Raw genomic sequence first — 27687 nt, 5'->3', positions numbered from 1 at the left:
CTCCCTCTGAACCTGTGTGGCAGGTTATCCTGTACTAGAGGACTCACACGTAGTGAACGCAAACTCTCGGTTAAAACGACCTGCAAAGTCCTCAATCTCAACTGAAGCTGCCACGTCCTGGTTCTTCCCCTTCTTCTTCTTCTTCTCCGGACACATAACTGCATAGTGTCCCATCTTTTGACAATTCCAACACTTCACCTTGGAATAGTCCTTCTGTGTGTTCCCCTGTTTACCTTTACCTTTGCCTTTGCCCCCACCACCGCTTGTGGAAGCCTGCTTCTTCCCTTTGCCTTTCTTGCCTCCTGCCACCAGTGCTACGTCCTCATCCTGCTCAACTGGCTTGGCTGCCCCAAGCTGTCCTTTCCTGATCTCTGTCTGAATACAATCATCCCAAAACCTCTCCCATGTGGGAAGGGTCTCACGTGCACAAACCCCATCAACAAAGTTCAACCATGAACGGGGGAGGCCATTCACTGCAATACACACCAACTCAGTGGATGGAATGGCCTCTCCAATTGCTGCCAACTCATCTCTCACATTGGTAATCTTTGTGAGATATCCAGCTGCACTATCATTCCCTATCTTAATGTTCTTCAGCTTCTCCTTCAGGACCATCTTCCGGTTCTCATTGGTACTCTGGTAGAGATTGGACAATGCTGTCCACATCTCATGGGCATTGCTCTTTCCTCTCACATGAAGAATGCAATGGTCTTTGATTCCGTCTAGAATCAGCCTCTTACCCTTATTGTTCTTCTTTTTATACTCAACCAACTGAGTAACATCAGTGGGCACAACAACATGGTTCTGTGCGGTATGCACCATGATATCCCAGACTTCTGCCTCCTCAAATATACTCTGCATTCTCTCCTTCCAAACGTTGTAATTTATATGCCCATCCAGCCTATCCTCCACCCTCAATCCCAATGACATCCTGCTGTCCTAAAACTGAAAAATAGCACTGCTGTAGTAAAGATAAAACTGTTGTTTATGAAAAAATCAGCTTGCTGGAATTTTCTGAGTGAAAAATCAGCAACTGTAATTTTTCCTTTTGTTGTCCCAAACTGCCCTTCAGTACTCAAGCTCTGATACCATGTAAAAATTTCAGTTTTCCCACCCCGGTTTTCAGTTTCACCTTATTTCTCCCATGTAGTTAAATGCCCATTCCCATAACCATACATTTAACAGACTGAAAAAAATAAATATGGCTGAAAACACAAATTCTGGAAACTTTTCAGAATGCTGGAAATTGCAGAAATAAAAATCAGCAATTAAAAACAGCCATTAAAACACATTAAAACACTGATATTTTTGGTCAACTTGACCCTGGAAAAACCCCCTACAACTCTTGGGGAAAACCAGTTTGAGAGCTCTTCTTTATTTCTGAAAATTGCCTTTTTACAGTGAGAATTATTCAGAAAAAAAATCAGCAAGCAAATTTAGAACTTATCTCCTTTCCCGTGCCTCACAGCAATCTGGAAATTATAGCAAACAGGACAGCAATAAATGTTGTACGACCTCCGTTTGGTGTGCAGAAAAATCAGCAAACTGCTCCTCGATGTTTGTGCAAAAATCTGCCTTTCACTATGTGCTGAATCAGCTGTACAAATCTGCTTAACTGCTGCCTTGGAATGTGTGCCAAGCTGCTGTCTCCTTCTCCTTCCTGCTCAGAAATCTCTCTTGCTCTCTTGCTCTCCTTCTCCCAATCTGCTCATGAAAGAATGAATGACCTTTTCCTCCTTTTCCTCCTTTCATATAACTCCAAGTGACTTTTGGGTGATTTCTAAATCCAATGGCTGAAATAGATTTAGATCAATGGTTGAGATTAAATGCTCATTTAAATCTCACTTTCTATTTTTTAATTCACCCCACTTTAGTAAACACCCACTTAGTCATTTATTTCCAAAGTCACTTTTCCTTTCTAATTTTTCATTGACTTTATAAAAGTCACTTTAAAATTAGACTTAATAACTTTATCACTTAAAGTCACTTTTAAATTAGATTTAACTTTATGAAATTATAAAGTCACTTTAGGAGAAAAATTAAATTCTTTTGGACACTTTTCCCTAGGCCAAAGATCAAAGCCTAAGGGAACCACCTGTCCTCCGGTACCAAATTTCAACAGAAAAAGTCTTTACTAAGTTGGGTCTTTGTTATGGATATATCGAACCATAATGAGGCAAGAAGAGATCTCCAAAGCATCCTTTATAAAACATGAAGGGCATTATGAATTTTTGGTTACTCCATGTGGAATTACAAATGCTTCTTTTGTTGGAAATACTTAGTAGGGGTTGAATCAATATTTTTTTTATCAATTATTATATTTTTAATTCAATGGAGCATTAATGTTATTAGCATCAGATAAACATAAAAATCATTAACACCATTCAACAATGCATAATAGGTAGAGACAATAGAAATATATATTTTTAGGTGGAAATCCCTTCAAGACAAAAACCACCGAACACTTCTTGATATTTATCTTCAAAATATTTGCATCAAGTTTTCAGCTCCAACTGAAGGAGGCTCCAATACACTAATTTATAGACTCCAACTTGTAGGATAGGAAATGTCTTCTTTACCAACTACAACTGAGAGGACACCCCAACACCCTAGTTTAATGGATCCAACCTGAAGGTGCTCCAAGACCCTGTGTACCAACTTCATCGGGATGGATGCTCCAACTTCCTGTGCAGGCCCCAACCTACCCTAGTGCTACCCTACCACCCTGAAGTGTTCTCAGGCTTCAACTTGAAGGAGACTCCACTCTCCTGCCTTGCACCACCCTTCCACCTTAAATAAACAACAAACTACATTTCATAATTTTCAGAATGGATCCACCTGTGCTCGATATCAATAGGAAACTAAAAAAAAAGAATCCTCAAACCAATCTTTGACAATCAAATCAATCTTCACATCAAACCCTAGGTGTTAATACCAACTATCATAAATGATTATGCTTTTTCCCAATCTACACATGAAGCCCTAGTTGTTGAAAAAATCATCTATGCTTACTCTTAATAACAATTCTAACAGTTATATAATTGTCAACAAACAATTTTGCTTTTGCATATCAAAGCCCCTTTGTTTACAAATATCACCACTTAAACATAATCAATCTAGTAGCCTCATTTAGCCAAACAAATACTGGCATTTTATCTCCAAATTATTAATGCCACAGTAATCCCAACGCTTCTTCCTGATTTTCAATTTTGCTCAAAATTAAGCCTAGAAACCTAAAAACATAATATGAAATTAATTTTTAGATAATTATCGCTACCAAGGAAAATTATACATATTGCCACTTTTTGACAATATGTTGTATGAATTGCACAATTTAATGCTTTTACAAATGAAACCTTAAGGTTTAAAGGTTAAGTTTATACTTCAAACCAAATGTGGATTGAATCTTCACCTCACATTGGCATACCGGTTTTTCTTAAATATTGATAGAAAAGATGGGACCTGACTAATGACACATATGTTGACTTTGAATGGAGTGCATAGTGTTGTACACCTAATCCTAAAGGGTTAGTGTGGAAGTCGAAAAGACTAAGTAGTCCTAGAGACCTTGGGATCTGAAACCCAAGAGTCACGACATTGTATTATAAATGTACATCTTCTGTTAATAAAAAAATGTACTCACTGATTTATCTTTCATATCTGTCTTGCTGTCCATGTGAGCTTAACATGGTATCGGAGCTGGCACATTCATAACTTTCGCAATATTGTGTAAGCCACTTTTTTTTGTGGCCTGTGTAAACCAACGCTTCTATGTCTTAATGAAGCTTGTGGGTCTGTGATTATTTGTTAGGATAAATTCATATTGCTCATTGAGATTGAAGTGTGTAGTATGGCGTAAGTGCTGGTTCATTGGTTCAAATATGTTTTTCATATCTGTGTTAATTGATTTGCATAAAACGTTCCCTGCAATTATGCGTACAGAAATCTTGGGAAATCAATGCGCCCAAATCTGAGGCACACGTTGCACTGCCAGCCACTCCATATTCCTTTATCTGAGTTCTGTCTTCTTGATCAGCGTTGTCCAAGATATGCTCTGTGCACTCTCTCTATAACCGTTTTCTGCTATTATTAATGCTGCGCCACTCTGTCTACCATAATTATTTCTGCTCCATTTCTGCCATGCTTTAGCTCTGAAAACATTCTGAATCGCTGTAATAAATTATTCCTGACACGACAGTCTCATTGATTCTAATACCTAACGTTCCATTGGCATGCACCTAATCTCTTAACAACATTATTTTCCCTGCGTTCAATCTTCCTGGAAATAAACGTTGCTGTCTCTGCCATTCTGAATCTGCTCAGGCATAATAATCTGCGCTCTGTGTGATAATGGGTAACGCTTGGTATTCCCATCGAATGCCTCCTCCTACAGTGCTGTCAGCGTTCAGAGCAGGATAGAACTAGTGCGTCGTTGGGCTGGTCCATACTATATGTCGGTTGAAAGTGCGTAGGAGGAGGGTCTGGTTATAACGTATATCCACCAGTTATGTTTGTATTGAAACAAACTGCCCAACTGTATATCGACTTATGAACGTAGCCCAAATCCTACTCTCTGTGACTGTATATTGCCCCAGAGTACACCATGATGCACTTGAATGTGTTTAAATGCGTGATTGTCTCGGCGTGCTGAGGAGTGCGTGTTGTGTGGTCTGTCTCGGCCGATTTGGAGGAGAAGCCATATGTGCAGGAATATTTATCGATAAATATGTTTGAGATTTTTTCATGCATTAAAATTTAATTTCTTCCCCCATTCGGACCAGCCTGTTGTTGAGTTTAGAGGGTTGGGATTGAAGGGAGAAATCAGCTATACTGGGTCCTTTCAGTGACCGCTTTCTGACCAGAGAGAGCCCAGTAAGGTTTGGCCGGGGTACGCTTCAGCATCTTCGTTCCAAATGGATCCTTGCGACTCTTGAGGCATGTCTGTGCATCGAGATCGCAAACCGGATGATCGTTAGGGCAGCAACTGTAGTGATCGTCACAGCATGTGGCAGAGTTGAGAGGGCAGCAACCCCATGCATAGCGTGATAAGAACTTTGGAGCACTGATTCTGGCACCACGGCAATTGCCTTTGGCTCTTCTTCACCCATATCTTTTTCTGCGCGAGTCGCTGGAGGAGACGGCGGATGAACTTCGACCTCGAAGTTTTGAACTCTGAGGAGTGGCCATTCATCCATCAACCATTACTGCCTATGGTCACGTGATAAGAATTTTGGAGCTCCCAGCGAGGAACGAACTCGCGACCACATATGGTTTCATTCTTTTCCTCCACATATGTTATGAAATGGCACAAGTTTTTCCCACATACGGAGCTGCAGTATCCACCTTCTTTTGATGGTTTGAAATGATATATTTTCAGCAACATACAGAAATCTCTGCATGGCCTTTTTGACTGTCAGCTGTAACAAACACACAGTTCTTCTTTTCACAGTTTGGATCAAAAGCAAATGTACTTTATTCAGAAGCGCTGCACTATGTAATATATTGTTTTTCTGAGAGTAAAAAATGTTTAACTCCGGATCTGATCGTTTATAACTTCTTGTTGTGTAACTGCCCCTCGCCTTGCAGACTGGTAGGCAGCGTTTACCTGCGGGGTTTTGAACCCGCGCAAGAATGATGGTTGAGACTTGTGGACTCGATGAATGGTAGAACTATCTCACTTTCCTTCGCTTTCTAAGGCCCACGTTTGTGTCTTTCATCTCTGGGTAGATGATTGACGGGCAGTTGCTTCACTTGGAAATTAAAATCGTTTGTGATAGAGCCCCTGTCTACCGAACATCTGGTCACTTTTATTGTCAGGTTGTAACTGAGTTTTCATGGGTTGAAATTTGAAAGAGGGAAACCTTCAATGTTATGTTGACTGTTGAAGACCATATGCCTCTCTGTTAACGGTGTGCTGGAGGATGGTATATTGGCTCATATATAAGAAGACTGTGCGTTGCATGACTCTGCATACGTATATTTGTTTTGTAAGTTGGTTTTTGTGTTGAAGCCATTATATGCGTTGGTAAATAACGTTGAATGCCATATTAAATTCCTTGCCATATTATGTTGAATTTTGGATAAGTGCATTGAGTTTTTGGAACTGGAATCAAAACTTTGGGTCAACTTTCAGCAGAAACAGGTTCATCTTTGGTGATTGAAAATTCCAGATTGGCTGGGTACGTTACAGTATAGCTTCAACATTCATCTCTCAGTCACAAATTATTTCATGTTCAGATCAGACCAAGGTCCTATGGCAGCTTATTGAAGAAACCGTGTTGTTGGTAGGCTACCTTCATTTTCGGAGTTAAATATTGTTGCAGAGGAAGTCAATAGAGAAGCAGTCCCAGGTTCCTGCATATTCTTCCTTCTAATTCTGTCTTCGAAATTCTTATCATTCCTGTTCTCAAATGATTTGAAGAAATTTGTACAATGATTGTGAGCCTTATAGCATGTACAAACCCGAGTCATGTATTAGGTGCTGAGTGGGAATAATGTATGATGCTTGTGTTGTCAACAAGAATATAGTAGAGTTGGAATTTTGTATGTGGTCAAAGAGTTAAGTCTTATTCATATGTATGTTGGTAAGGTACCGTGCTGGAGAGTATTCATGTACACAGTATTGCAAACTGATTGATTTAAAGTGTTGCCATAAGTTTATTTGGTGTCCATCTTTTCCTCATTGTTTTACTATCTTTTGAGGTTAGAAATGGCTCCAATCGGTGCAATATTAGAGTTAGTGGACAATATAATACTCTCTAGTATGAATAATACAGTCAAAATCAGCAAGGATTTTCTCACCGACATTCATAGTTGTTTGCAAAATGTACAAGAAAAGATCGATTTTTTGCAGCTTGAATCACAGCTATAGCAAGAAGAGCTACATCAAAATAGACACCATTCTGAACTTGTTTCTGTTCATAACATTGAGACAACCACCCATCAGCAGCATGTTAATAATGTTACAGTTCATTCAAATAAAGCAGCAGTTGTATATGCAGATGCAGAAGCTCAGTCTGCACTTCCCAAGCCCATCATCAGACCTTGGGAACAGCTTGTCCACAACAAGCACAGAACTGGTCTTGGATATGACAAGGACTTGTCCTTTCATATTCCAGACTATGCCAAGCCCATTCAGTTTCAGAGTGTTGGATTCATTGATGACAGTTCACCTGCTTCTCATGACAGTTCAACTTCAGCTGTTCCAGAATCTGCCCCTCTTCAACAACAACAACAACAGATCGTGAAATGCCAACACTGTGATCGAGTTGGCCATCTGAAAGATCACTGTTTTGATCTTCATCCATGTAAGCACTGCCATAAAACCAGCCATTCTTCACACAGATGCTTCAGAAACAAACGTCATGCAAGAACAAAGATTCATCTTGGATGGATCGCTTCTTGGCAATGGGCATCAACAGCCAAGAAGATATTCCAAACACATATCAGAACTTGTTCCAGAGTATTGAACAGTCTTGCAGTTGAGTTTTCTCCGTCTTCTCACCTTGTATCTGACAGGGGGGAAATGATGGTCATCTACAAGCTTCGAAGTCACATCAAGCGAGCCTGAGCCACAACCTGCCACACCATTTTCAGAGTTGTAGCTAGAGACAAAGATGCCTGAACATGCCTTTAGTTGGCAATCTGGGACACTTCCTCTAGCAGAAGACTCCAGCTTCTTGCCAGTTTTGGAAGAGTTCCAGGAATCGCAGAGTTGTTGGTCATTCTTAAACCATCACAGATTGAGAACACTTCCTCTAGCAGAAAAATTCAGTTTCTTGCCAGTTTTGGAAGAGTTCCAGGAATTGCATTAAGCATTCCAGAGTTGTTGGTCATCCTTAAACCATCACAGATTGAGAACACTTCCTCTAGCATAAAACTTCAGTTTCTTGCCAGTTTTGGAAGAGTTCCAGGAATTGCATTAAGCATTCCAGAGTTGTTGGTCATCCTTAAACCATCACAGATTAAGAACACTTCCTCTAGCAGAAGACTCTAGCTTCTTACCAGCTTTGGAAGAGTTCCGGGAACTGCACTAAGCGTTCCAGTGTTGGTGGTCATCCTTAAACCACCGCCCTTTATACCAACATTTCATAGAGCACATTCAGCCTAGTGCTGCCATGCATTTTTGCACATTTTGTATTACAGCTCTCTTCTTGGACTCATAGATAACCCTTCGGATTAAGGGGGGGAATGTTGGCACCTAATCCTAAAGGGTTAGTGTGGAAGCCGAAAAGACTAAGCAGTCCTAGAGACCTTGGGATCTGAAACCCAAGAGTCACAAAATTGTATTATAAATGTACATCTTCTGTTAATAAAAAAATGTACTCACTGATTTATCTTTCATATCTGTCTTGCTGTCAATGTGAGCTTAACACATAGGGATCTGGTCGGGTGACTTTTGTCATACCATAACCATATAAAACTTTGTGTTAATCTCATTACAATGTGTCGATATAATGTGACCATCAATTAACTAATGTAAGGATAGCTAAGTGTGACATGTTCACACAATGTAGTCAGATAATTGGATCATTTGCTTGAGTATTAGGTGTCGTTTTATAGTCACCAGCCCAAATTCCTTCTGAATAATGAGAAAATACAATTGCAGAAGAACATGTGTTGTTGATATAGTTAAGTGCATGGCTTGTAGGGCTCTAAGAACATTGTCAAGTACCAAGAGAAACACTAGTAGTCAATATTGCATGCTTTTTCCAAGATCATGTGTTTTGGTTGAATTGTAATGATAATACTGCCTAAATATTCAAATTATTTTAACAAACAAGACCTCACATATCTATTGTGTGGAACTCGTCCTCAAATTAAATTCTAGATTCGAATGTTAAGGATGCAAAAAATAGGTTGATACTTAAGTTCGAATTGTAGCAGTGCAACCTTAAACGAAGTCCATACTCGCACCCGATATGAGATCATTGACACGTGCATCTGTAATGTGATTGATATATAATGGTCAATAACCTTTGATGTCTTGCACCAAAACCGTAGAGAAAGAACCTGAGATAATAAGTTATGTGAACTGTGAATAAGGGATTCTTTTTTCACCTTCATTGCTTCTAATTTTGAATCATAATATGGACTGCTCAGGTTAATGTATGCCTTGAAAATGTGATGTCGAAAGTGCAAAATGAAATAGTGACGAGTTTGCTTCAAGTTGACATTGTTGACTTGTGTAAATAAACCTTTGGTGCTCAAAGGGAGATAAGAAATCATGACCATCGTAGAGACTTCTTTACAAAATGAAGAAACTATAAGTGTGATGTGTTGATCCTAGCAAAAAAGCTCAGATATTATAGTACTAAAAGATCCTTTTTCCTTCACTGATTTGAAACCTTGAGGTTGAGCTTCAAAAAATAGCATGTAGATTAATTCAGATCTTAGCCAAGAGATATGGAACAACAAAAAAAACTTTCATTGTCCTGTAATAACGACTCAAATATGAATGCCCTAGAGCGCTGAGTAGGTGTGCTACTTGAGTCTTCAATGACCCATCATTTTGATCTTCCACCTGTAATAAACCTTAGCCTAGACTTATCCCAAAACCAATAAAGAGACAAAACCCTAGCCACTTGTCTAATGTAACAATCCTCCACAATACCAAGTTTGATTTTAGAGATCAATTGTTAGAAGATATGCATTGCATACATTCCTTAGGAGGGAGATTGATGCCTCCTTTTATAGATATTTGAGGGGCTTCAATTAGGCCTTAAATTCCTATTTTTGAGAAGACTTCTTTTGAAATTCAAATGTGTTGGAGGGAAAAAAAACACTTTGAGGGTTTTATTAAAATTTTAATTTTGATTTGTATTTTAAAACAAAACTTTTACATTCACACACAATTAAACCTTTTATCACAAGATACATTATTTTAATTTTGGAGAGGAGCCTTATCACTTGACCGTTTAATTTGATCAAAGAAGAGCTACCACATCATCATCATTGGGGGTTTTATTCCTATAAGTTGGGTCGCTCAAATTCAAACAAGAATATCTCTCAAACTGTGAGGCTTCTCATGTCATGCAACATACCAATGGAATCAACTTGATGAGGATAAACCAATGGAAAGAATATCAAAGGCAAATTATCTGATATGCTACTTGAAAAAGCTCCAACAAGTGCAAGGTATGTTTTTTAGTTGCAGTATTGGTTTATAGTTGACTCAACATTTATTTTTTTCAATCCGAAATCGTTAACTTCAAGGCACAATACTGTATGTACCTCAAATACTATGTACCCTATCTAATTTCACTTAAATCAAATCAAATCAAATCATAAACAATTCTTCCACCCTACAAACTTAAAACAAGATCTCTACTTGAAGTTTTACTCCTTTAATCAATCTTCGTCTATAGAAAAAGAGGGCAGCTTATTAAAAAAACTAAACTACCATCAATATTCAAATCTGGACAAAACTTTTAAAATCACAACCTCACCAACCAAGAAAAATAAATTAAGTGATTCTATGATCCAATGTATCACATCTATTAACGAAATATCTCACTGTAAATACATTCCTTCAATATTGAAACCATACATACATTATGTCTGCAAGTATATGTGTGTAAGGCCTAATAAATAAAATCACGTTGTTGTGTTGAATCTTAATAAAATACCAATCAATCAAACTTTCATCACACCCTTCATGAAATGATTCATACTCACAACAATTCTCTCACAACTTCCAATAAATAAAATGCAACAAACAACATCAAATACAAACAAAGTAATTGAAAATAATACTTTGCTATATTCAAATGCATGTACTTAATATACTATGTGTACCCCATGTACTACATGTAATTTAATAAATAACCGTAACCCTGGACTCAACCTAGATCAAAGACGAAAAGAATGAAATTTCCTTTGCTTACCTAGACAAAGGAACAATTGGTTGTTCGATCCATTAATACAAGAACCTAGGGTTGTGTTAGATTGGGTTACAAGAGAATACATGGGATGAAATAGTAAAGGGTTTGGAGCAAAGCTTAGGACAAAGTCCACTTATGAACCAGTAACTAAGACTTACAAAAATATGATAAGTTAGGCCTATTTCATCAACTAACTGGTTACCCCGACTAACAATAAAAAGGTTATCACAAGAAATGATCAGTCATTATCCCAAGACTCACCCTTTTCTAAATATTTATTAGTCAATGCAAAAGAGGATTTGAACCATCGATAGTAATAGATAGTCCCATGCGGAAAAATAATGAATCAAAACTATAAAAACCCTTAATAGTCTCAAAGCGATATCGAAACCCTCAATAGCCTCAAATCAATATTGAAACCCTCAAGCAACTAGATCCAAAACCCATGCATCATTTTTAGAACAATGACTATGCATTTCATCAACAAAATAAATATGCAAAAGTGTGTTTCATTGAGTAAATAAAAATTCAATTCCAACTCATATATTTGAAGAGACTGGTGCAAGCATGAAACAATAATCTTCAATATAAGGGTAATACAATACCAAGAAATAATTACGATGTTTAAAATCAAAATTCTACAAGAATGCTTTAATCCACAACATGCACACACACTTAATCTACAGACAATATACAAAGGGTTGTGGAGCTGCATTGGTGGGTCCTTACCAGACCAGCTTCCACACCCAGATTAAATAAATGACTTACAGAAACAAGGAATTAATCATGTAACACAACATAACTCACATATATAAATAAACACTTAGCATAGAGGTTATATTGATTAAACAATCTTCACATCACGAGTTCATCCAGTTTGAGGAGCGAGAACTTCAACATCATCTCCCTATTCTCACTAGTTTTTCTCGCATGCCCAGTTATACAATTTATACATCATAATGAATAACAAAGAGACACTAAGGCTAACTCCCATTTAGAAACAGTTGGATATAAGATCTAGTTTAGATCTAACATGAAACCAAATGCCCTAGACTTGGACACTTGAAACTAGATCTGCCTGAAAAATTAAACCATTTAGTCTTCGTCCCTACTTTCTCAGGTTGTTACATCGATGGAGGGAAAGAAAATATTTTTCCTGATCTCGTTGAGCAATCCGACTGCCAGCTCACATTCTGAAAATTTGACTATGAATCTGTGGTACAAGAAGCCACCTAGGTATGGGAACTACATAGATTAGGGTTAGTGGTTTATATTAATCACAAAGTTTTTATAAAAACACAGAAATCAAGTAATTCTGACATTAAACATAAATATGCCTACCTAGATTTATAAAATATTGTATTTGTAATACTTTTCTTCAAAAACCACATCAAAATAGAGGATAAGAACTTATAGGTTTAGGCCAAAATTGGGTAAAACAGAGGTGGGTAAGGGAAAAAATAAGAAATTTTCAACACCCATCAATTTTCATCGCCCAGGGAATCCAAACCCTAGTGCTAGGTTTTCTAATCAACCTTCCATTGGAGTTCCAACTTAATGAAATCCAGACAAATATTAAGAGCGTTCATTAATGGATGTTGGCATCAATGAAAACACGATTCAACAATTCCCCCTTTTTCATTGATGGAAACATGCCTACTCCCCTTGTGATCTCTTCTCCCCCTGACTTCATGCGTCAATCTTATTCTCTTGATTTATCTCCCCCTTTGACATCAATGGAAAAGGGTGACTCTCCCTAACAATCTACCTACTTCTTGTCGACTTGTAACCTTCCTTTGCTCCCCCTTGACGAGAGGCATCCTTTTTTCTTTCTTCAAGATGCCTTGATCAATTCTTGTTGCAATAAATAACCTATCTCCCCTTTTCATGCTAGCTTCATACTGATTGTCACTACTAATTGTACTTGACAATATGGATCAACTTTGTCTGCCAAAACTACTATTCCACTAAAAATTCCCGTTACACTTTTTCATATTTGTTGATTGTCAACCTGTCAATGATCGATCTTCAACCGTGAAACTATTGATGCATAGTCTCCCACATCCCAATGTTCATAAGATAGGGAGTTAACATGTTGAATCTTCAGAATAGTATGTGAACCAACTCTTCGGCCAAATCATCCTGAACTTCAACATTTTCCATTAGAGATTCATTATGCCTCTTTTCCTTAATGAAGCCTGAAAGCATCACTGCTAGGACTTTCTCATTTGCTTGGCCTTCTTGCATCTGATTTCTTCTCCAGATCATCATGTACCTTATGTTAGGGTTATCATTCATGGAAGGTTCCATCTTGTACCTACAATCATGGTCTATGTTCCCATAGTTATAGAATTTGTAACATTCAATTTGGGGCCTAAATGATTGGAAAAATGACCTATAATTTCTACCATTAAAGTCATCATGAATCATGTCTTGCATTCCTACAACCTTACTTCTATGGTTTTGATGATTCCCTTAATAATTGTACCTGTCATAAGCTTTAAAATCCCTAGCCATATGTCCAAATATATTACATGGAAAACAATAACCATTAAACAAATTAGCGTACCTGGATGCGTTATCTTTCTTGCATGATCTTCTGTATTCATTCTTCCTTGGAGGTGGTACAATCCTTTGTTGATATTTGTTATTGATTGCTTCAACATTATTTATTGGATTTGCAACATTTTTAATCTTCTTTTTTCCTTTATTTGATTTTTCCTTTGAGGGATCATGTTGTCAGTCTTCTTATAAATCTTACTTTGTGGGGACTTGGAGCTTGTACCTTCATCACATGGGGGTTTACCTTCTTCTTTTACCTTCATCTTGAATTGAGCCAATTCTCGATCTTTCTTTTCAATAGCCTACAAGTGTTCCTCTTGTAGTTCCTTGAGCTTGTTGATTTCAGTAAGGGTTGGGTCAAGTTCTCCTTACTTTTGAGCAAGGCTTTCCTGAAATCTTCCTTTTAAGACTTTTCTTCTTTATTCTTCTTCTTCTACTTGTAGCTTTAGAAAAGTGGCCTTTTATTTTTCTTTTTTAATAACTTGTATTTTATCCTTTTGTATTTCATTTCTTTCCAGAGGCTATCAATTTTTACAACAGTTGTATCCAATTTCTTTTTCTTTTCAATTACATGCCTTTGACTAGATTCTATTAATTGTCTTGTCGGGTCTTTCTCTTTTCTTTCTACTTCCTACATTTGGAGTTTAAAAGAGAAACTTCTTCTTTGAGTGTGCGATTTTCCTTTTCAATTTTCTTCCATTCTTTGAAGATACTAATTAATTCATTTTCCCTATCCTCTTCTCCATCTTCTTCATCATTGTTGTTCGATTATTTGATATCAGGATCTAGACAATTATCAACATCTTTATCTTGACCTTTATGCTTTTGACCTTCATAGAGATCTTGAAGTTTCTCCCAAATATGTTTTGTTGTTGAGCATTGGCCAACTTTTGCATTTATGGTGCCTAGCAAAGTACTAAGAATTACATTCATAACTTATGTATTGTACCTTCTAGATTCATCGGTCGATATGTTTCCAGAGACAATAGAGTCCCATACCTCATATCTATGAGCCTTCAAGTAAGCTCCCATTCTTCCTTTCCAAAATTCAAGACCAAATTCATTGAACATAGGAATCAGACTAGCCAGTTTCACTTCATCTTAACCTAGAACTTTGATTCTTTTGAATGCTTGATGGAATTCCTTTTTTATTTTCCTATCTTTGCACTCTAAGATCCACCTTCCAATTATTAAACGGCTACTGAATGAACCCTCTCTGATACCAATTGTTGGAAATACTGAGAGGGAGGTGAATCAATATTTTTTATCAAATAGTATATTTTTAATTCCACAAGGCATTAATTGTTATTAACACCAGATAAAAATAAACATCATCAACATCATTCAACAATGCGTAACAAATAGATAATGTAGACACATATTTTTAGGTGGAAACCCCTTGGGGACAAAAACCACCAAACGCTTCTTAATATTTGTCTTCAAAATATTTACATCAAGTTTTCAGCTCCAATTGAAGGAGAATCTAACCCCATGGTTTACAGGCTCCAACCTGTAGGAAATGCCAATGCATTATTTTCCAATTGCAATTGGGAGGATGCCCAAATTCCTTATTTTACAACCTCCAACCCAAAGGTGCTCCACCACCCTATGTACCAGCTACAATTGGATGGATGCTCCTATACAATGTGCAAGCTCCAATGTTCCCTATCACCACCTTCCTACCCTTAAGTTTTATTAGGCTCCAACCTGAAGGCGACTCAACTCTCCTACCTTGCACCTCCCTACCACCCTGAATAGACGGCGGACCACATTTCATAATTTTTAGACTCGATCCACCTAGTATTGATATCAATAGGAAATGTAAAATATGAATCTGCAAAGCAATATCTATCGATCAAATCAATCTTCCCATCAAACCCTAGTTGTCAATATAACCTGTCATAAATGATTATGTTTTTTCCTAATCTGGACATCAAGCCCTAGCTGCTAAACAACTCATATCTACTCAATCTTAATAACAAATCTGATAGTTGTATAATTGATCTAGGTGGCTCCAGACACACTCAGATTCAGAGGTGGTTTTAGAATAGCTCAAAAATCAAAGTCGTCGGATTGAAGTGAAACTAAGACCATATCGTAGTGCTCGTCATCCTGATTCCAATGATGGAAACGACACTCAAATAAAATTTTGTATGCTCAAGTTATAGTTGGTCAAAGTTCTAGTCAAACTTGGCCAAGTGGAAATCTTAATGAGGAAACAATTTGGCAGTGATCCACCGCATGAAATCTAGCCACCAAAGTGGGCGAATTTTTTTCCTACTTAATTGATCTAATATCCCTTCAAAACTAGTCCAAAAAAATGGCTAGTTGTTTGTCAAAAAACAAAAAAATATAATTAAAAAAGGGGCAGGCCCAGACTTGCCCACCCCACGGTCATTGTATTAACATATAATACGTGGTGGGAGGGCCACCTGCCAGTAGACCCACCCCACCAACCAAAACAAACCACGTATTATAACCCAAGTGGACCACATGTATTACTGTCGCTTGTGTATTATATATAGTCGCCAACCAAATTTTATTTAAAATCTCTTCACTTAGTCGATGGGGGTGGAAGTGGATAGCATAGAGGAACCATGAGCTGCAAATGTAGCGAAACCATGAGCTTGGGGGAATATGCCAAGATGCTAAAAATATTTTCTTAGAGGGCCATAAGTGTTAGTTTCAAAATTTGTCAAGCTTATAATCATTTTCGCAAATTTTCTTGCCAGGAGTCCAACCATGCAGTGTTTTTCCCCATCTGAACAACAAAAATTTAGGCATCCAACAATAAGGAATCTTTGCAGAATCTTGTGGGAATCTAAAATATTCCCTTAGAGGCTGATTTTTTGACAGAGGCAAAATGATGCCAACTTTATAGTCAATTTTCACAAAAATTTGCAGGGAGCATAGTGGCATGCTCAGAATCTTCATCCGAACAATGAATTTTTTGGCCATCTTTAGGAAGGAATATTTGGGGGAATCTTCAAGATTCCTGAGGGTCTAGAATTTGACAGTGTCAGAAAACAAAAAAGTTTATAGTCGTTTGACATGATTTTGGGCCACGAGTTTAGTGGTGCAGTCCATTTCAGTATCTGATCTTTGAATTTTTCATCCATCCTTGAAAGTGGAGGTAAATGATGCAATTATGTCATGCTTTTCTTTTGATTTGTTGAGATGATGTTTTTGTTGTTGAGATCCATGATTATCATTATGTTGAGGGATACTTATATGCCACATCATGTGAGAATTTATTAGCTTGTCATGCTAAAGGAGGACCTATTTGAGTGAGAAGTTCATATAGGATGTCTCATGGAGAGGTATACCACTTTTGTTGAGAGAATTTACCCATATGAGTGAGAGTTCCTGAGAACGTCTGATGGAGAGACATGCCACTCTGATTGAAGGTATGTATCCTTGTAATGACAAAGAACATACCATGTACTCATCACCAACATTTGCAACATTAATGAAGCGTCCTCCCCATTCTTCACATTAGGGCCCAGAGAAATAACCCACACTGTGTGAAATCCATTCTCAATGTGTGTGTGTGCTTCTATTTGATTGTTGTCATTATGTTTCATCTTATTTACAACATGCACATGTGGTTGTTCTATACTCTTTCATATACAATTATGCTGACACCACACAAGTAAAATATCTCGGTTAATTCTAGTAACTAAAGAGATCCAGATCAAGTTTGGTATTAGAGCGGTCTTCTCACTGATGTGGATTGTGAGTGTGAATGACTGAATATGCAACAAGAATGGAAATGGAGAACAATAGAGATCTCTACGAGGACCTCCTCAGGATGTCAAGCATGGTGTACATGTTGTATGCAAAGTATGAGGAGAAGATAGAAAGAGAGGAATGGGAAAAAGAAAGAGAACAGGACGATGCTCCATCTCCACAATCCAGTAAACATTCTTCTTCTTATTCATCTTCTCATCATTTAGATGATTAGATCAATGTTATGCAACAGTCTCACAAATAGATATATTAACAACTTGAAAATTATCTGCTTCATGGGGGAACCTACTTTACATTACATAAATGAACAATTCTTGGATGTTACAAATGAAAATACTTCCTTTCTATATATACGAGTCTAATGGGTCACAATATAGTCAGAGCCTACATAACAATAATATTGTAAGGGCACAAAAATAACAATAGTGGCCTTCTATGGGGCAGAATAATAACAATATGGGGACTACATGGGCACAAAAATACAATAAGGGGGTTTCACTAATAACAATAAGGGGCTACACTAGTAGTATATGGACCTAACATGCTCCTCTCCTTTAAAAAAATGTTTTCCTCAACACTTGAGCAGTTCTGGATGCTTCTGCATAAAATTATCATCCTCCCATGCAAAATTTTCAGCAGTTAAGTTCTTCCACTTGATGATATACTCTTAAATTGATCGATTTCGTAGTTGTTGGGTTCTTATTTTTGTGACCGCTTCAGGTTCCAATATGATTTTTCCTTCCTCCTCAAGTTCCGACAATATTGTTTGAAATGTGGGTGTCTCACCTATAACCTTCTTTAAGCATGAAACATGGAAAACTAGGTGCACTTAGGAAGATGCAAGAAGCTTCAATTTGTATGCCATAGCACCAATCTTTTACAATACCTTGTAAGGACAATAATACTTTGGTGATAATTTATTATCCTTCTTAGATTTCTTAAGGGACATTTGTTTGTATGGTTGTAGCTGTAAAAATACATAGTCTCCTACATCAAAAATTCTTTCATTGTGATGTTGATCTACCTGTTATTTCATTCGATTATGCGCCAAAGTGAGGTTATCCTTTAAGAGTTGGAGAACTTGTCATTGACGCTTGATGCGATCTTCCACTGCATGAACCTTAGAATGATTGTCGAAGACTTTTTGGAGATCTGGAGAAATAAATGATTTTGATGTTTGAACCTCTAGTGAAAATATTATGCCTCATTTTTCTTTATTTAGAAGTTGTCGTGTCATTAAAGATGATTATATTTCTTGTTTTCCTTGATATATGCCTTAATTCAACTTCCTCTCCTTCCCAAAAAATTTCAAGAAAAGTTCTTAAAAATTAAAATCTATTGTACCCAAATATTGTAACCATTGGACTCCTAATACAACTTCAGCACCACCCACTAGAATGTAAATCATTGGACTATTCAGTACATTTTCTCCCATGGATGGCTTGTATTATGGCACTTTCCAAAGAAATTTATGGTTTCTCCATTTGCAACCATCACTTGACACTCTGGTGTTGGATATAGGAAGAAATTCAATTCCTTGGCTATCTTACAATGAATACAATTATGGGTACTACCTGAATCAATCAACACTATTAAATTTTTCTTCTTGATATATCCTTTTATATTGAAAGTTTGAGGAATGGTAATTCTTATTAATGGATTACAAAATATGATCAAATCCATTTCTTCTTTCTTCGGGGTTGGTTCTTGGTGTATATCACTTTCTTTTGATGTTTCTTGTTCCTTTTCTTCCTCCTCTTCCCAATCTATGTAAATTAATTTCTTCTCAGCACATTTATGAAATTTAGTGTATTTGCTATCACAACTTTAAAAAGGCCATTTTTCTCTTTTCTCTTCCAATTGCTGTGGTGTCAACCTTGTAGGTTGTGAAAGACTAGGAGCAACAACACTTCCATCTTTATAGTTATGAGTGGTAGGATTCCTTGTTGCCATAATTTTTCTTTCAATTTTTCTTATCAACATGAATGCATTCTCCTATGAATCAGGTTCCCAAAGGTGAACCTCATGTTAAATGTTATCCTTTAAAGTCCCTATGAAGACTTCAATCCTATGCTTATTTGGAATATTATTTACCCTTATATTCAATTTTTTAAAATCCTCAATGTCCTTTTCCATTGAACCCTATTGTGTTTCAAATTTATCAATTGTCTAAAGTGTTGGAAATATTGAGAGGGGAGTGAATCAGTATTTTCTTTCAATTGTTATTATTACTAGTTAGATTCTTCACAATTTAAACAGAGAAATGTATAAGTATAATTTTATTGAGTAAAAGAATAAATACAATATAAATGTGTTCCAAGCTCCAACTTGGTTTTGATGAGGCTCCGACCTCTAGGGCTTCGACCCTATCTATCCAAGGCACCAACCTTGAGTTTAGGAGCACCAACTCCAAGGACACCAATCCTGTTGTTGTTTAGTATAGAGAATGTAAAATATACTTACTTGATTGTCAAGGGGCTCTTCACTTGTTTCAAGATCAACTATACTTCATTTGTTTTCTTTGTCCATTACTGTTGTAAGAACCAGCTCCTTGAGTATCCCATGTTACTACTTATTTCTCACTGCCTCTGTCCAAATTATCACTCACTGTATCAGAGTTCTTTGTGAAGGTGAATCTATCCCACTGCAGAGACCTGAGAAGCTTAGCAACTGTCTGAGATAGTGTCACTTTGTGGAGACCGAAAACACTGTGGGGACCAAGGAGCTATGACAATGAGGAGCTGCCCTTAGTGTTGTTGTGACTCTGTAGACCTGTACCAAGAAATGACTGCGGAATTGCGCCAAGTAAAATCAATTTCTTCAATTTGTGAATAACCTTTACAAACAAGCCTTGCCTTATTTATGATGATTTGTCCATCTTCATTCATTTTGTTTTTGAACACTCACTTGGTTCCAATTATATTTTTATCCTTTGGACGAGGTATCAGCTCCCATGTCTCATTCTTCTCGATTTGAGACATTTCTTCTTCCATGGCTTCCACCCAATAAGGATCCTTACATGCTTGAGTAAAAGTTTATGGTTCTATAATAGATAGGAGAGCAACATCATTTTTCCTTGGTGTACTTGTCATCCTTCTTCGGGTTTGTATCCCCTCATCTACATTGCCAATAATCTGCTCTTCTAGATGATGTTTTTGGAGGAATTTCACCTTTGAAGGGGTTTGAGATGGTTCCTTTTCCTGTTTTTCAGGTTCTTCTTCGTTTTCTTCAACAAGAGGGTCAACTTCATGATCTTCAATTTCCTTTTCTGGAAGGTCTTCATCAATCTTCACATCAATGCTTTCCACTATTTTCCGTAGTCAATTATTGTAGCACTTGTAAGCTTTGCTCCTAGTAGAATATCCAAGGAATATTCCTTCGTCAACTGATCATATATTGATCCAGGACCTTAAGCACCAATCCGCTGCCGACACATGACAAGATCGAAGGCCGCCATGTGGCCCTGGAATGGTTATGTAAAATTTGTTGGGGTCTGACAGAATCGAACCCGTGACCTCCAGCAAGACAAGACAACGCTCTACCACCTTCGCCAAACATTGTTTCTTAACATGCAATGAATGCGGTTCATATTTATTTTATATCAGATGGAGGTTTGTTTTATAAAGCGATTCAATCCACGCCGTTGATCTGACCTCTCTAGATCCAATGGATATCGTGTTGTCTTCTCACCAAACTAACTGGACGATCTCAACCGTTGATGTATTCCGCTCAATCTAACGATTGTTGTGCAATCTCACACAAATTCATGCACGATGGTTAATACTCAGAGAGCACACGAGAAAAGTTGTTTTGGCATGCTACGTGTCGACTGTTAAGGCTAATCGTGTGAATTTGTAAAATACATCTTACAGCCTTTCATCCGCGCAAGATACCACTCTTCGCTTATCAATATCGCGGTTGAAGGATTGACCACTGTTACACTAAAAAATGTCACCTTGACTACTTACAGTTAGTATGGCTCAAATCAACAGTCATGCTACCCTCTTAGGCAAGTCTTTATGCCTCTGTTATCCATCTCAAACTCAAAGAAGAGAGAAAGTCTTGTAAAAACTATGTTTATCTCTGGGGTCGCAGGTTCTCTCTAGCCTTACCTGCGGGGACGCAGGCCATGTTCACAAAACCTGCGTCCATGGACGCTCTGTATGTTAAAGGACAGGTGCGTCCTTCTGTAAAAGGCAAAATGCGCAAGTTTTATCTTGAAAAAGTTACTTGTGGTTACTTCTAGAACATTCTAGAGGTCGGTTTGATGAAATGGATGCGCCTCCAGTTGGTTCATGTATCTCTATTAAGAGGGAGCTTATCCCATCAATAAGGGAGCTATCCCACCCATAGAGGGGGATGATCCCATTGATAGTGGACCTGAATAACCTCTTTACAGCACTATAAATAAAGGCATTGAGCCAGAAGGAGGAGAGGTTGGAGCTATACATTTTCTTTGGGTAAATGCTGCAGGATTTAGGTCTTCCATTAGAACCTTTGTGAGGAGAGATTGTCTTTACATGATTCTACTTGGAAGTGGGTGAGCTTTGTCAAAGTAGAGGAAAACACTTGATGGACCCTGGGAGGAACTTGCACAACACCAAGGCCAGGTTGTAAGAGTTTCTTTGTTTCGTTATTAATACAAACTGGTTTATTTTTCTCAATAGCTTGTGTTAATGAGTTATTTCATGTGTTCCTTGGTCTGCATGTTGAATCTATGTTTTATTATATGAAATACAAGTGCTCGGTAATTGTTTGATTGTTTGTGGTTGCAGGAATTGACTTGAAGGAAGAGCTCATTCGGATTGGCAGGGACGGACTACAACAACAGCGTTTTGGAATAAGGTAAGCCTAAACACTTGTACTTTTCATGTTGTAAAAGGTAGATTTAGAGAAAGATCACTCCATTTTGTCTTGTTTGTCACTAGCGAGTTTAAACTCCTAGGGAGGTCAGTTGTGTCAGCCCAAATGACTTTTTCCGCCACGACAAATTGGCAACTCCACTGGGGAATCCATTAATGGGAGAGTCTTTTCCTTTATATGAACTTTGCTTTGAGAAAATCATTTTTATTTTCTGGTTTTTGACTGTGAGAATTAGTATTTGGGTGGCTTAGCTTTAGATTTAGTTAGCTTTGGTTTTTCTTTCTTTTTCCAGAAGGACGCACCCTCTGAGTACTGCACAGTGCGTCCTTGTACGCGCTGTTGCCGTCTGCACAGAGCGGGCCCGCACCTGTGACAACGGGTGGCCTGCGTCTTCCTGTAAAAGTTAAGAAAATTCCATTTTTGCTTTAAATTGCTTTTAGATTTTGATTTTACTTAGTGTTTTCTGCCCAGATCCTTTAGTACCCTGTCAAGAATTCTCACCTGAACTGGTTTTGTGAGCTTTGAGTGTTTTAGTGGATTTCAACGAAGTTTAGACCTAGGGTTTGATTTTTGGATAGGTTCTGTAGTGACTTTGAGCGTAGAAAGTTGTCCAGCCTTAGATCTCTCTGGTTAGTCAACCTTCTTAGAAGTCGGGCCTGTCGTAAAGTCTCCTTCTTTGAGCAGCTTGCCATTTAAGTTGTTTTGGGTCAAATTTCGAATTGCTTGTTTATAAAGTATTGATTTCCATTTTACAAAAAGAACAAAAAGATTAGAATTTTGTTTTGACTAGTTTTTGGTTCTGCAATAAGCTAGTCCTTGATTTGATTGTGATCAAGTAAAACACCTTAGAATAATCATTGTTAGTTTTGGCCTTGTTAGAATTGATTAGAATAAATTTGCCTTTAGTTTGCTTATGAGTGGATTTTCATAGATTTTGATAGTTGTTAAAGATGGCTTTTGGTTATATTAGTTTTATTTGCTTTATTAAAAGAAAAATACAAAAACATCTTCTTTAAAAAGTCTTGTTTCAAGTAGCTTTTTGTTTTTCAAAGAAGAAAAGAGTTTTTCGTGCATGTAAAGAGAAGTTATGTTTTTATGCTTGGAAAAGAAAATCGAATTGTTTCTTTGATTGTCTTCAATTAAGAAGTTGCTTTTATAAAGATTGCATTCTCTCAACTTTTTAGCTAAAACAATTCATCGAAAAAGCAAAGTAGTGGATAAATCATCCTAGGTGCATTTTGTAGTGGTTTTTGAGTCGAGTCAACACACCACTAGTTTCACTTCCATCACCTTTTGACTTAAGAAACAACCTTAAAAGTAACGCTTAAATTAAAATTGAACTAGTAACTTTTATTTTCTAGGGTTCTGAAGCACCAACATAGCTTAGGCTAGAGTCTTGGAGTAGGTGAGTACTTAACTCTCCAAGACTATAAAACCAAACAGTTAGTCTATCTTGAGTAGAATAAATCCAATTGTTTCAGTTGCATTCTGGGAAAGCTCCTCTTAAAGGAGAAGCACGAGCTCGTGTCCGAACCAGTGAGGGGATCATTCCTCCCTCGTTGGGAACGACGCCAGACAGTACGTATTAAAAACGGTAAACCTCAGATTAACCATTGTCGAGGAGCCAGGGGTCACTTATCGGTAAACCTTGGATTACTGTCAAGGAGCCGGTAAGGGGATTGAGCTTGTTACTTTGCCCTTGCGTGCTGTCGGAGTTTAGACTGTTCCCCCAGGTGTAATTGTTGTGATTGGTAACCTTAGTGGCCATAATATCTAGGATTCTATCCAAGGTGACGGTGGAGGGAAGGTCCCACTGTACCTGGAGCAGACGTCGGCTATACTCACTTGGATTTTCTGGGGGGTACGCTTCACTTCGAGACGGTTAAAGTGGAGGTACTTGGTCCAGTCTATTCATTAAGCAGGTTGTCGGCGTAACTGTTCCACCCGCCATTTCTGTACTGAATCCTGCGAGGTTGGACCTAATCACCAACTAGCGCTTTTGGTCCGGAAGATACTGTTTGTGCGTGCTTTGACACTCTAGATTATTTAGGCGTGTGCTTCAAATTTGTTTGGTTCTTTAGAAGACTTAGGTGGTTTGATTTGAAATTTTTTACTTTGTTTTTGTGTGTTGTAGTTAAAAATCATTAATTGTGGCGGAATTACCGAGACGGTCCCGTCGAATTGGGGGCCAGTCTCCTGAAATTGTCACCGGATTAGATTTATTAAGAAAACTCCGTCAATCGCGGGGTGAATCTCCTGAAGACATTCCGGGTAATTTAGAGGGTCTAAAGGTCCTTGTAACTCCTCCTAGTGGCAGTAGAGTAGGTTCACCTGAAGAAGGAGAATCTTCCTTGGTAGTCCATCCAGATTACCAAAGTTTAGAAACAGGTTACAATCCCGAAGCTGTTACAGTTTCCGAGCTTGCTGGTAGTTTTTCATCTGCCAGTGAAACAGGTGAAGAACCTGAAATTTCCGAACTTGTTACTCCAACTCCTAGTGTTCCTGATTCACCAAGAATAGAAAGGATTATCACCGAAAATCTTCCTGTTGGATTAATTGCTATAGAAGAACTTGTTCCAGAGGAAGAAATAGGCGTTTCTGATTCTGAAGATATAATTACCCTTGATCTAAGGGAGCGTGAATCCATCTTTTACAGTCCTCCTAGGAGTGAACCTTGGTACCTTGCATTAACCAATTTCTTAGACAACTCAGTAGGTTTTTCTACACCTCGTACTCCTTTTCCACCCGGAGGAATTCATACTCCTGTAAATATGTCTGGTCAGTCATCTGTGTTTACACAAAGTCCTGAATCATTTTTACATGGTGGTCCTTCTGTTCCTACTGGGTATCAATCACTTTCTGGTACCTTTGCGGGAGCATCTCCTCAACCCGTTGATCTTGGGTTATTAGTTGGAAATAGTGGTAATGTACCATTGAGTATAGGTGATGTTTATATGATGTCAGGTTCAACTCCCGTTAACCAACCTCAAGGTGGCCAATTACCGCCTGGGGGGCAACCTTCGTTAATGCCTAGGGGGCAACCTCAAGGTACTTCATTCGTGTCTGGGGGGCAACCTCAAGGGTATCAACCCCAAGGGTATCAACCCCAGCCTCAATATGTACCCCAAAGTCAACCTCAGTATCAATATCAACCTCAAGGATGGCAACCTCAAGGATGGCAACCTCAAGGGTATCAACCGCAAGGGTATCAACCTCAAGGATACCAACCTCAAGGTCAAGGTCAACCCCAGTACTCGTATTTACCTCAAGGTTATCAACCTACAGGTCAATACCCTGGTCAAAGTTATCAACCACCTCAAGGGCAATCATATGGGACTGCACCTTACAGTTATCAACCCTATCCTCAATACGGCTATGGATCTCAGTATCCTCAACCTGTTACGAGTCAGTACCCTGGATTGTTAACATGGGATCCGTCACAGGGTCAACAGATGTTGCAGCCAAGTATACAGTCGGCACCTCAAGCAGGACAACCTGTAGTTCCTGGTCCACCCCAGCAACCGCAACCTGTCCAGTCAAGTGTTCAGACTCCTGTAACTTCGGTAGTTACTCAGCCGTCAATTGCACCTGGTACTCCACCTCACACGGCTGCAGCAACTACCGCTTCATCTACCATGCTTACTTCTAGAGTATCGGCAGCTCCGGTTTACCAGTATCAACCGTATCCTGGGTACACTTATCAACAACCTCAGCAACCCCAGTACGGTCCGGTTAATCCTGGTTTTCCAGGAGGATATAATATCCCCAATGCGATTCCTGTTCCTAGTTATCCTGGATATCCTCCTCCTGGGGCTGGTATTGTGACTCAGAATTTTAGAGATCCTATTCGGCAGTTACCGTTTATTGCAACTTTAGATTTACCTAACTTGACGCGCCTAACGAACGATCCAATTCAATATCAACAGTTCTGGCCGCCAATGCCAAATAAGTTGCCCAGCGATATACCCAAGTTCGAAGGTAAGTCTGGAGAGGATCCATCCAATCACATGATGACTTACCACCTCTGGTGTGCATCAAATTCCATCTCAGATGATTCCATCCGCTTACGTCTTTTCCAGCGTACACTCATTGGTCTCGCGGCCAAGTGGTACATTGAGTTGCCACGGGCCTCTTTTTACAACTTTAGCCAGTTAGCTACCTCGTTCTTAACTCATTTTCAGTTACCAGTCAGATACGATAATGGTACAGAATTATTAACTTCGCTAAAACAATCGACATCCACGTACATTTCTGATCACATCCATGAGTGGAGACGTCGAAGGAGATTAGTGAAAGTTTTTATCCCGGACCAAATCTTAGCTGAATGGTTTGTCAAATCATTATTACCACGAATTACTGAAGATGTAGCTAAGGCCAGAGTAGTTACTGAGGAGCAAGTCATTGCTCAAGCACAGTACCTTGACTTAGTTTATACTCAGTCGGGTACGTTACACGAGAAAATTCCGGATCTTCCCAAGTCAAACCAAATCGCTGCTGCTCCTTCGGGATCTCATGCCGCTGATGGTATGATTGGTATCATGACTACGAAGAGCAAGAAGAAGTCTTCTAAGGCTTCAACTACTCCAATTATCACTTTGCCTGATTCTCTGACAGGAGAGTCTTCTCCTGAACTCACCGCCGACATTCACGCCGTAGAGTCATCTACGGCCAAACCAAAAAACGGTGGAAAGAAGAAAGGAAAGAAGAAGGCCAAAGCAGATAAGGCTCCAAAGGAGAAAATAGAAAAAGCGGAAACCAATGACGAAAAGTGCAAACCTCGTTATCCTTGTCTCATTTGTGAAGAAGATCATTTTACGAGAGACTGCCCTCATCGGGCCGAGGTAGTGAAAATAGTTAAAGGTTCTCCCACTCCTGCTGTGTTAAAGAATCCATTTCCAGAGCAGGAGAATAAGATGATAGGTTCTTCTTCGAATGCCAGTCAAGAACCCATTTTGATGATGTCTCATGTCAGGATTGCGACTCGATCGCAAGATTATGGTAGTAAGGCTCCTGTTGATGGTAAAGAAGCAGAATCTTCTCACTCTAACCCATCAACCTCAACTCCTGGTTCCGATCCACTACAGATCGAAAAATCTAACCCAGACTTAGTGATTAAGCCGCCCGCCAAGGGTGTACTTCGAAGGTCTGTTTTCAACCCACATGCGAGAGCAGCCCAGAATTACAACATTATTGAAGACTTAGCTGTTTCACCTTCAGCAATGTCGGCACTCGAAGTGCTGCAATCATGTCCAGCGCAACGAAAATTGCTTTTGTCGGCTATTGGAGCTGTCGATGTTTAGGACCCGAACCTAATGATCTTTGATCTAGAAAATAGTACACCACGTCTCCCCCATCAAATGGCTTTCCAAATCCCAGTGATAGTAAAAAACAGGCCTATTCATCGGACTGTGATCGATGAGGGAGCTTCCACGTGTATTATGTCGATTCAATGTTGGAGATCACTTGGTTCTCCTTCGTTGAACCAATCCCCCACCATCCTTAAGGCCTTTGATGGCCGTGGGTTCCGTCCGTTTGGTATTCTACAAGAATTACCTATAGGGGTCGAAGGTAAAACCGTTAGTCTGGATGTGGAAGTGGTTGATGCCCCTCTAGACTACAACCTTCTGTT

Source organism: Pinus tabuliformis, chromosome 2_1, assembly GCF_031772625.1.
Source record: "Pinus tabuliformis cultivar Carrire ecotype Pingquan chromosome 2_1, CPIR1, whole genome shotgun sequence".
NCBI classification, from domain to species: Eukaryota; Viridiplantae; Streptophyta; class Pinopsida; order Pinales; family Pinaceae; genus Pinus; species Pinus tabuliformis.
The sequence above is the reverse complement of the archived record's forward strand: the minus strand, read 5'-3'. Positions refer to the sequence as shown.